The following is a 9,777-nucleotide window of genomic DNA, read 5'->3' as shown; positions in this document are numbered from 1 at the left end:
ACATGAACGAGATTGACAAGCCACTGCCCGAGCTACTTAGTATGTTACGAACTGCTGAGATTAACCTTAAGAAGGTTAAGCCCATTCTGATGGTCCAGAAGCACAAGGGCAAGGGCAAGCCCAAAGGTAAGGGAAAGTCCCAAACCAAGGGCAAAGGCAAGGCACTGAAGCCTAAAGGAGGGGTCGCCAAAGATGCTACCTGCTTCCATTGCGGTCAGACCGGGCACTGGAAGAGGAACTGCAAGGTATACTTGGAGGATCTGAAGAAGAAGCGAAGTGAGACTTCCACTTCAGGTATATATGTTATAGAAGTCAATCTATCTATTTCTACATCATGGGTATTAGATACTGGATGTGCTTCTCACATTTGTACTGATGTGCAGGCGCTGAGAAATAGCAGAGCATTGGCAAAGGGCGAGGTGGACCTACGAGTAGGCAATGGAGCACGGGTTGCTGCTGTTGCTGTAGGAACTTATCAGCTATCTCTGCCCTCTGGGCTTGTATTAGATTTAGATGATTGTTGTTATGTGTGCCTGCTCTTACTAAGAACATAGTTTCAGTTTCTTGTTTAGACAAGAAAGGATACTCTTTTATAATAAAAGACAAATGTTGTTCTGTTTATTTAAAAGATATGTTCTATTGTAGTGCACCACTAATAAACGGACTCTATATTCTAGACCTTGAGAGCCCTATCTATAACATTAGTACCAAGAAGTTCAAGTCAAATGACATGAACCAAACATACCTCTGGCACTGTCGCTTAGGTCATATAAATGACAAGCGCTTATCCCAGCTCCATAAGGATGGTTTGCTGGACTCATTTGATTTAGAATCATATGAGATATGCGAGTCATGCCTACGAGGCAAGATGACCAAGACTCCCTTTAGTGGGCACAGCGAGAGAGCGACTGATTTGTTAGGACTCATACATAGTGATGTATGTGGCCCTTTCAATGTCGCTGCTAGAGGTGGTTATAGGTACTTCATCACGTTTACTGATGACTTCAGTAGATATGGTTATGTGTACTTGATGACACATAAGTCTGAATCCTTTGAAAAGTTCAAAGAATTCAAGAATGAAGTACAGAACCAGCTTGGCAAGAGTATTAAGATACTTCGATCTGATCGAGGTGGAGAATACCTTAGCCATGAGTTTCGTGACTACCTAGCTGAGTGTGGGATTCTATCCCAACTCACTCCTCCTGGAACACCACAGTGGAATGGTGTATCTGAAAGGAGGAATCGTACCCTATTAGATATGGTACGATCTATGATGAGTCACACAGATCTTCCGACATATCTATGGGGACAACTTTCATTCTCAACCGAGTTCCATCCAAGGCCGTGATAAAGACACCATATAGGATATGGACTGGGAGAGATGCCCAGGTGTCTTTCATGAGGATTTGGGGTTGTGAGGCTTACGTACGACGTCAAGTCTCAGACAAATTAGGACCCAAATCCGACAAGTGCTATTTCATCGGATATCCCAAGGAAACTAAGGGATATTACTTCTACATTCCCAGTCAGCACAAGGTAGTTGTGGCAAAGACTGGGGTCTTTCTAGAATGGGACTTTGTTTCTAGAAAGACTAGTGGGAGCGCGTTCGATCTTGAAGAAGTTCAAGATGCGAACAATAGCACTGATGCCTCGATGGAAATTGAACTGGAACCACAAAGTGTTGTGGATGATGTTGTTCCACAAGGAGTTGAGGAACAACAACCGGTTCAAGTAGACATACCTCTTCGCAGGTCTGATAGGGTACGTCGTCAGCCTGAGAGATACTCATTTCTCTTGTCTGACCATGATGACGTTATGCTCATAGAGGATGAGCCTACCACCTATCAGGAAGCTGTGATGAGACCAGATTCCGGGAAATGGCTAGAAGCCATGAGATCCGAGATGGAATCCATGTACACCAACCAAGTATGGACTTTGGTTGATCCACCTGAAGGGGTACAACCCATTGGGTGTAAGTGGGTCTTTAAGAGAAAGACTGACATGGATGGACTTATCTATAAGGGTCGCTTGGTAGCTAAAGGTTTCAAGCAGATTCATGGTATTGACTATGATGAAACCTTTTCTCCAGTAGCGATGTTTAAGTCCATTCGGATCATGCTTGCTATTGCAGCCTACCATGACTATGAGATATGGCAGATGGATGTCAAAACTGCGTTTCTGAATGGAAACCTACTCGAGGATGTGTACATGACACAACCTGAGGGTTTTGTAGATCCACAGCATACTAGTAGAGTATGCAAGCTGCATAGGTCCATATATGGATTAAAGCAAGCATCTCTGAGCTGGAATCTTCAATTCGATGATGCAATCAAACAGTTTGGTTTCATCAAGAACGAAGATGAACCTTGTGTCTACAAGAAGGTTGTAGGGGATATAGTTGTCTTCCTTATATTGTATGTGGATGACATACTACTCATTGGGAAGGACATTCCTATGCTTCAGTCTGTCAAGACTTGGCTAGGGAGTTGCTTCTCAATGTAGGACTTAGGTGAGGCATCCCGCATTCTAGGGATTCAGATCTATAGAGATAGATCTAAGAGATTGCTTGGCCTAAGTCAGAGTACATATATTGACAAGGTACTCCTTCGGTTTGCCATGCAGAACTCCAAGAAGGGATTTCTGCCGATGTCACATGGCGTGAGTCTTTCGAAGACTCAAGTTCCCTCTTCTAGAGAGGAGAGAGACCGCATGGATCAGATCCCTTATGCCTCAGCCATAGGATCAATCATGTACGCCATGCTATGTACTCAACCTGATGTCTCGTATGCTTTGAGCATGACGAGCAGATACCAGTCAGATCCAGGTGAAAGTCACTGGATAGCGGTCAAGAATATTCTTAAGTACTTAAGAAGAACTAAAGAATATTTCTTGATATATGGAGGCAATGATGAGCTAGCTGTAAAGGGTTACAGTGATGCTAGCTTCCAGACCGACCAGGATGACTATAGATCGCAGTCGGGGTTCATATTTTGCATTAATGGTGGTGCTGTCAGCTGGAAGAGTTTACAACAGAAGCCGAGTATATTGTTGCATCAGAGGCAGCAAAGGAGGCAGTTTGGATCCGCAAGTTCATCACTGAACTTGGGGTGGTTCCTAGCATCGCTGACCCAGTTGAGCTCTATTGTGACAACAATGGAGCTATAGCACAGGCGAAGGAACCTCGCTCACACCAGCGGACCAAGCACATACTACGGCGCTTCCATCTCATTCGAGAGATTATCGATAGAGGAGATGTGAAGATTTGCAGAGTACCTACAGAGGCTAACATCGCAGACCCCTTGACCAAGGATTTGGCACAGAGGAAGCATGATGGTCACACTAGGTCATTAGGCCTTAGAGCCTATACTGATTGGCACTAGTGCTAGTGGGAGATTGTTAGTTAGAGCCCTAGAGCCAATCATTTGATGATTGTATGGACTCATTGTATCATATTCTTGTATATTAATAAAGGCATTTGTTTGGTTATTATACTTATTTGTATTAGTGCCAAATAGACTAAGTATAATAGCGTCCTTGAGTAGAAGGTTCATACCTATATCAATCGATTAGTTGAATCGATAGTGAGATGATATAGGGAACACTACTCTAAATCATTCCTAGTCGAGTATTAACATTCAGGGACAATGTTAATACAATAAGACTAGCATGTAGGTCAGCTCGATGACTTGATCTCATAAGTCATGGATATAGAGATATCAAGCTGACACATGGGTATGCATTAGAGAATGTATACTGAATGACCCGCCGTGAGAATGTATCTTGGATCGTTATATGAGTGTCATATACTTTCTCATGTGGCTATTAGTATGACTATTAGTCCTTTGACTTGAAGTCACCATGGATCCCTACATAAGGAGTTATGTACTTTAGTTTCGTCAAACATCACCCGTAACAGGGTGGACTATAAAGGCGATTACTGGGTATGTAACAAATTATGCAGAGGGATGTGAGTGATGTAGATGGGATCTATCCCTCACATATGATGGGAGCGACATCAATATTCTTGATAGAGTTAGACCACGAAGTGCATGGCCATGCCCAAATGAGTCAACATTAGATGTTGAGCTCATTTGATCGAGTGAGTCTACTTGGAGTTCAAGATTTAGATTGATTAGAGGATGACACGGTCTATGCCTCACATTGATCAATCTAGATGTCTAGGATAGAAGGACAATGTCACATATTGTGAGGAGTCACAATTAGTAGTCACAAGGTGATGTCGGATCTCGACATTCTTGTAACTTGGGTAGTAATGATGTGTTGCTAGATACCGCTCATTACTTATGCTCCTAAATGGGTTTAGGGGCATTGCCAACGTTACAAGAACCTATAGGGTCACACACTAAGGCCAAATAGATGGAGACTAGGTTCATTTGATGAACCTAAATGATTAGGTTCATATGATGAACCAAATTGGATTAAGAGTAATCCAAAGTAGGATAATTGAGTTGGACTCAAGTTGGTTCATGTGTTAAGTGAGTCTAATTTGGACTTAGACTCATTTAATTAATTTAATTCAATGAATAGAGATTCATTAAATTAAAATTGGCTTGAACCAATGGTTAGATTAGATCAACCAAGGGATAGAAGTGGTCAAGTTTGACTTGACTTAAGTAGGAAGATGAAGAGTCATGTTTTTGACTTGACCAATGCCACATCATCAAGGCCTCTTCATTTGGTCATGTTTGACTTGACCAAATGCCACCTCATGGGAGTTACCAAGAGTTGTGACTCTTGATATTCCATGGGGGTTACAAGGCTTAATGTGGCCGGCCACTTTGAGTGTAAAAAAATGAATGTTTTATTTTTCATTCAAGGCTAATTGATTTCATCTTCTTCCTCTTGCTCACAACTCTTCTCTCCCTCTCCTCCTTCTTGCCGAGACCTTGCTTGAGTGCTAGCACACTCTAAGGTTTCTTCTCCATCTCTTGCTTGTGTGGATACAAATAGAGAAGTGTCTACTTTGACACTTTCGAGATCCGGCGAACCGAGGACAATCGAGATTGCGAAGGGCTTCGCTACAAAGGTATAAATGGTTTATCCTTATGTAGATCTACTGTAGATTAAAGTTTTCAAACTCGTACTCGTATTTTTCGAAAGTTTTCCTTGCATGGATCTACGGCTTTGGGTGATTCGGGGTTTCCGCGACGCGAAAAGCGGTTTTCGCGGCCCGAAAAACCCAACATGACTGGCTCTAATTGTGGTTACCGGATATGTGACATATTCACCCTACTAGCTACGTAGGATCACTATTGCATGTTATATCTCTCTATTATATGTGACATATTGTACTTGAGTTCTATTATGGTTTCTTTAAAAGGCTTCTGGTTGCTATTTTTACTACCTTATGGATATCCTCATGTTCACATTGGTCTGTACTTGCTGGGTCGTAGACTCACCGCATTTATATCACAGGTGAGGATGACTTCCAAGATATGTCGGAAGGCCCACGGACGGAGTAGACGAGGAGGCGGGATGGACGCATGGTACTGTCCGTTGTCCGGGACTGCGGAGCATACTGGATTCACTGCAAGAGTTATTTTCATTTCTTTGTCATTCGGGTGGGGAATGCTTGAGGATTTTTTGTTCATATCGATAAACATATGTTGATACGGTCATGTCCATGGGTTATGATAATTTCTTTGTTGGTACTGCATTACGATCATTCAAAGAGTAGTTGACGAGAGAGATTTGTAAAAAAAAAAAAAAACTTGGGATGTTTCAGTTGGTATCAGAGCACACTCCTAGGGGACAGCATGCGCTAGCCATCTCGTCAAGAACTCGGCTACTTTGACCTTCAAGTTGGTAAAATAATCTTACCTTTAAAAATTATATTTCCTTAAAATAATATTAGCTAACTCTACTAATTTATCTTATTGATTGTGATATGTTTCTGTGTTTAAAATATGGTATTGGATGGAGATATGCCAACTCAATCTTCGACACAATAGTCTTTCATAGAGAGATGTATGCCGATGAAGGGAGTTAATAGGGTTATACAACTAAACAACTATTAATTCAGGCTTTACATATTCGGTTGATAGTTCGCCGTGTCAATTAATGGGTTAGCTTCCTTATGTTGACAATTGGTATCAAGGGAACCTAAATTTAGAATGTTTATTTGTCTAAAAGGGTGGCCTACGTGATGGTTGAGTCACCATTAGGTCATTGGTTCCATTGATTAGGGATTGGGATATTGTGATATGTAGTTTAATTTCATAGGTAAATCATGAGCTAATAAAAAGATTTATATGTATAAATGAAGCCACTTAAGTTTAGAAATTGTGAGGTGTTGGATTGCAATGAGGTAGTCTGTAGAGCAAGGTGAAATACAACTAACTTATCCATGTAACTTGCTTTAAGAATGTAGTTCCAATAACAGATGTTCGCCAAAGTGAACAACACTTCATATTGTTGTGTACATAGTATGTTAAAAGCGTTATAATCCACTTAGATGAGTGAATTGGTACATTAAGTTTGTGATGTTTAACCAATGAGCCAAAATTCTTATGCAAGAAATTTAGGTCAGCGGGTGCTTTGGTTGCCCCTCATGGCTTATTTTCCCTTTTCTTGGATTCATATAATTAGATGTCTTCATAGATTTGTTGTTTCTAAAGCAATTCCTTTTTCTTGGTTTTATCAGTTGCATGTTCAAATCATTATTTGTTTCATCATATGCATTAGGTGGTTCAGTTTTCATCTTTTTAGGATTAATTTCATCACATGCATCAAGGGTTCAAAGTGATTATGCTCATATTTTATTGAAAACATCACTTGGGTTAATTTCCCTAAAATATGATCCTTCTAAACATTTTGTCTAGATTGATGTTTATTGCACATACTTTGATTCATTTTATCATGCCATGTCATGTTTTTTTTTCATTTTCAAATCAACAATCTTGTCAGGTAGGTTGACTATAGGATTATGTCATTGTTTTCGTAAAGATAAGTGTCTTTGTTCTAAGTTAAATGCAAATTAACTCTAAGAAAACTAAGCTTGAACCTGTTTATAAGCAGCTTGATACAATGAAAGCCTTGTATATCAATCTATGCCTACTGTAAATATTTTTCCTCTTTTTCTTCTCAAATATTTTTCTTTGAATCTGCAACTTAATTTCAAAAATCATGCCAATATTGATGATTTTAATTAGCTAAGTCAGATGTGGAAGCTTTGTTGGGACATGACTGCTCATTGAGTGCTTGTTTAAAAGTAATTTGTATCCTAAGATTTTAACCTGCTAGTCTACTGCAACAATGGGTGTAAGATGCTTTCTTTCACTAGCTTCAAAATCCAATTGCTATTCACCCTAGTGCTATTTGTTATCACTTGTCTATTAAATTTTGGCCTTGCATAGACATTATCCAAGTTGACAAGTAAACAAATAATTGACAATTTATCTATTAATGTATTGTAAGTCACTCATTCTCATGCTCAAATGTTGAAGAGATGCTCATACGAGTAGAATTGCAAATATTTGTGCCTATACAAATTTGAGATAACAATTGGCTTCTGTTTCCTAAAATATGTGCATAATAATCAATGTCCTTTCCTCGTTTCTACAAACCATTTGAAGGTACTGCTGTTTAACTAGATAGAAATAATCACTAGCTATATATTCGGATTATTTTTTTTTTCAAGTATGGATTCATTTGTTGGACTGATCGATGAGGTTAATTGCTCTGGGTTATTGCTTCATATGTTCGTTTGATGACTAAGAGGGTATCTGTACAACTCATGCTTCAAGTATGGATTTATGCTAGTTGAGTGTGTTATGTAACCATGCAACAAGACCAACTCATCTGAGCAATTGTTAGTTAAAGGTTGGTGTAGCATTTCCATTTGATGTTTGAATGCTGGATTAGAAATAAAGTGTGATATCACATAATTAATTAATGACTGCATCTAGTGTAATTTTTTCATCTGTGATACATGGATGTTGGGCTAGAAATAAAATATGATTCCACATAATTATTTGTACCAATGGCTTTGAATGAACCGAATTATGTTAGGAGATCTGTCTAAATTTGTTGAATGCTCCTTCACCCCTTTCACCTTGAGCTCCATATGCCCCATGACTAGCTAGTTTTACATTCATATGGTTTGCGTATTTGATTCAGCCATACCTGCATCGCCAATCGATTTAAATTGATACTAACCATGTTTACTTGTTGATTTAAAACGTGTCCGAACAAGTTATGTTCTTTTGTTGTTGTGTGGATACCATGCTTTTAGTAAAGCTTAGTGGGTCTATGTACATCTGATAACCAAAACATCATGTCTAAAGCACCTAATGGGTGAGAGGTTAACTCGGTATATGCCTAGCTATAGGAAAGAGATGATACCATGTTTAGGATAACGTTTTAGTTAATAATGCTCAAGGGTTTAATTAAAAATGAAATGAATTGTGCTTCTGTGTAATCTCCTGTACAAATTACCATGTTTGAGCTATGTTATACATAATAGTTATAAATGTTACGATGGAAATTCTTGCTTCTATACATCCATGTATATAAGGATAGATGTGATTGAATGAAATGGTCAAAAAGAAGAAACTGAAATACCATGGTTATATTTGGAGAAGGAACTGAACACGAGGTAGAGACGGATGTTGGAGTTGGTGAAGGATTATGATAGAAATATTAATTTCCTCCAAGTATGGCTAATGTGGTGGAGGATGAGTTGAGTCGCAAGTCCGCGACACTGTCGCATAAGATCACCCAACAACAGTGATATCGGAATTTCAATTGATGAATTTGGAAGTCGGAAGATGTTGCCATGGATCTCATGGTGGACTACCAACCTTATTCGGGACATCAGAATGGTGAAGGTTTTATGGAAATCCGTTGAAGGAGTAGGCTACGTGGGAAATTAAACTGGACATGGGCAACCGCTATTCTGAATTATTTGGTAAGTCAAAATTTCGAGGACGAAATTTTTTTAAGGGGGGAGAATTGTAAGGACCCATGAGCGAAATTAAGGAATTTATTTATGAAAATGTCTAAGGTCACACAAGTGCTAATTAAAGAATTAACTAATAAAATATTCTATGAATTTTAGAAATTTTTTAGAATTTTAAATAAATTTGTATGACATTATTTAAGGGGATAGAACCCTTAAAATTAAGGGAAACAAACGAAACCCTAATTAAGTTAGGAGTTGGTTACCCTAATTACCCTAAGTTACTGCTCTTAACCTAAGATTAAGAATTTATCTACGTATATAACTTAGCCTCACCGATTCCTCACTCATTTCCCTACCGAAATCACCGTCCCTTTCTCCTCCTCGCCTCTTAGTCCCGACGAAACCCTTGGCGGTGCTTTGAGATCCGACCAGGACACACCTCAGAGGGCGATTCTCCTCTAAGGACGACGGGATCGGAAGTGGAATCTGGCAACCTTCTTTTCGCCGACGCTGACATGGAACGAGGACTTCGAAGATAACACGCCGAAGGGAAAGGCAAGTGCATACCCCTGTGGTTTGTGAAATCCATGAGGTAAGGGAGAATAGCATAGGAGGTATAGAACTGTTTACCGACGAGGTTGTATGTTTTCTTGCTTGGATTCCATGTTCTGTGATGATTTATGCTCCGCCTAGTGTTTTTATTCGGGTTTTCCACAACGGATTTGTGTGTAGCTCTGCTTCATGCTTCACTTGAAGAATTCGCAACAGATTTTGGGGGTTTCCGGTTTGGAGCTTAGACTGAGGTTTGTTGGTTCTTGATTTGGTTTTTTTTCCTACTGAGTTGCGCTCGGTTT

Source organism: Zingiber officinale, chromosome 4B, assembly GCF_018446385.1.
Source record: "Zingiber officinale cultivar Zhangliang chromosome 4B, Zo_v1.1, whole genome shotgun sequence".
Lineage (NCBI taxonomy): Eukaryota > Viridiplantae > Streptophyta > Magnoliopsida > Zingiberales > Zingiberaceae > Zingiber > Zingiber officinale.
The sequence above is the reverse complement of the archived record's forward strand: the minus strand, read 5'-3'. Positions refer to the sequence as shown.